The sequence below is a fragment of the Chrysochloris asiatica genome, unplaced genomic scaffold (genome assembly GCF_000296735.1).
Source record: "Chrysochloris asiatica unplaced genomic scaffold, ChrAsi1.0 scaffold00060, whole genome shotgun sequence".
Classification (NCBI taxonomy): domain Eukaryota; kingdom Metazoa; phylum Chordata; class Mammalia; order Afrosoricida; family Chrysochloridae; genus Chrysochloris; species Chrysochloris asiatica.
Window position 1 is genome coordinate 2,925,270 of NW_006408578.1, and position 2,716 is coordinate 2,927,985.

Sequence of the window (2,716 nt, forward strand, 5' to 3'; positions counted from 1 at the left end):
AAAGGCCTGGTGAGCTACTCCAGAAAATGAGTCAATAAAAACCTTTTGGGTCATAAAGGAGCTCTGACTCACAGTCTCTAAGGGGGAGCATCATGTCTGATGAAGAAGAGAGGCAGCAAGGGTGAGGAGACCCCTGGGTGAGAGAGATTTGCACAGTATCTACAACAATGGATTTAAACATGCTGGCAGTTTAGTGAGGATCACAGAGGGCAGGGCATGTTTCTTTGGTTGTACATAAGGTTGCTACAAGTCAGTCTATCAATGGTATCCATCCATCTACTAGCTATCTAGAAGAAGCAGGATGGAGAAGTCAGTCTGGAGCAGAGTGGATTAGAGATAGGTATTAAAAGAAAATTATTTGGGAACAGGGCCTAGAAGTAATTTTGTGTATGCCTACAATTACTAAATTAACCACCTCCTCATTTTCTAGATTTCAGTAGGTTGGAATGTCACAGAGCTAGTTTAAACACAGTGCCAAGGTTAGAACTCATGTCTCCTACCCCCAGCCTGTTGGTTTTCCACCTTACACCAGGAGGAGTGCTGGTGTGGCACTGTGGATTAATGCGCTGACTGCAAGGTTGGCAGTTCAAGCTCACCAGCCACTTCTTGGAAACCCTACATAGGGTCACTATGAGTTGGAACTAACTTGATGGCATTTAACAAAAACAACAACAACAAAGTTCCACTGAAATCAAATTTGGATTTTTAGCTGAAAGATTGGCTCTACAGTTGTGAGTGTGTGTTTAGTGCCATTGAGTTGGTTCTGACTCATTAGCATCCCCGTTTTTGAGCAGCAGCTGGTGGGTTTGAACTGCTGACCATGTGGTTAGCAGTCTAGTGCTGATTGCTGGTCCTACAGCACCACACCAGGACTTTGGCTGTACAGACAGGGAGAGAGTAGTGCTACATGATTTTGTCTTAGTAAAAGTTTGTGACCATCTCCCACAACATATTAAGAGAAAAAAGAAAATAGATGTTAAATCTAGTCACAGAAATATGGTGCTAGAAAAAATTGATTTAGAGGATTTGAGAAGTGGAAGGTATTTTAAAATAATTATCTAACACACAAAATTTCAAACTATGTTCAGTGGAACCCAAGGGTTCTTCAGAGATGCTTCAAGGGTCTTCTACAGAGAGGGAAGCAGATATTAAGGACTCAGAGCCTTCTCTCTAGGGGCTGCTGCAGCAAGTCTACCTTTATGTGGTTTGTATTTTGTTGTTGTTAAGTGCCATCGAGTTAGTTCAACCCATAGAAACCTTGTAGAGGGTTTCCAAGGAGTGGCTGGTAAGCTTGATCTGCCAACCTTATTTGCAGTTCAAACTGACTTTGAAGTCCAACGCATTAACCCACAGCCCCACACCAGGATATAGTGGGGTTTAATTAGATTTTATTTGAAGAGGGGATCCACTGCCAAAAAAAAAAAAAAAAAAGGTCTGGGTCTGTAAACCTTAAATCTCATTCCAACCTCTCAAGATGAGGAAACTAAAGCCTTGAATTTTGACCCCTTGGAGCTGCAAATCATGACCCCATGCTGTTGTGGTTGTTACACATGAAACAAGGCCTGGTCCTGCATCATCCTCACCATAGATGTGATGTCTGAGCCCATCATTGCAACCCTTGTGCCAATCCATTTTGTTAGGGGTCTTCCTCTTTTTTGGTGACCCCCCCTACTTTACCAAGCATGATGTCCTTCTCCAGGGACTGGTCCCTTCTGATGACATAACTAAAGTACATGAGCCAAACTCTCGCCATCTTCTCTTCAAAGAAGCATTTCTAGTTTTCACTTTTCCAACATGCTTGTTGTTGTTGTTAAGTGCCATCGAGTCAGTTCTGACATGTAGCAACGCTGGATAGGGTTTCCAAGGAGCAGCTGGTGAGTTTGAACCTCTGACTTTGTGGTTCAAACAGACCTTTGGGTCCAGTGCCTTTGGGTCCCATAATGCCACACCATGCCTCCTCCAGGATCAGGAAAACAAAATTCAAATTTTAATAGCTTTGGAGGTGCAGTGAAGTTTGCCATCAGTCATAATACAGAATACCAGGCAAAGCAGATACAGGGCAGAGCTCCAAAATTTGGAGCGACATAGCTAAGAATTTTTTTGAAGGCTTATAGCTAAAAAAAGTTTGAAGGCTTATAACTAGTGGAACTTGAAACAGAAGTAAGAAATCACTTATTTTTGAATCTGCCGGACTTGGAGGCCTAGAGCCCACATCTTGGTGGAGACCAAATGGCAAGACCAAGCAGGGGAACAGAAACACCCCCACGGAAAAATGCCACAGGAACATTGGAGCAAAGGTGGACAATACACTTTGTCATTTTGCTTTGTTTTTCGGTATCTGTTCATTGCCCCCACCCCCCGCCCACTGTTCGTGCACCTCCATTCTGGTGACTAGAAGGGGTGCCTGAGCGAGTGGACAACTCCACCCTCACCACTGGTGGATTCTATTGCCACACATGTATAGAGATACTCAGCCCAAGAGCAGGCCCTGAACATTTGTGTATTTTTTTTTAATACAGGAAAGGCCAGGACAGGGCTATAGAGCAGGAAAGAGAGTTTAAAAAACAAAACAGGCCAAAAATTAAATTAAAGCCTGAGGTATAGCATAACAACCAACAGTGGCATCTTGAAATCTCTCAGGCAGCTTTGAAAGCAAGAAGCTGAGAGAGGACATTAAAGTCATACCCATATTGGGTTTCAGATTTTTTTTTTTTTT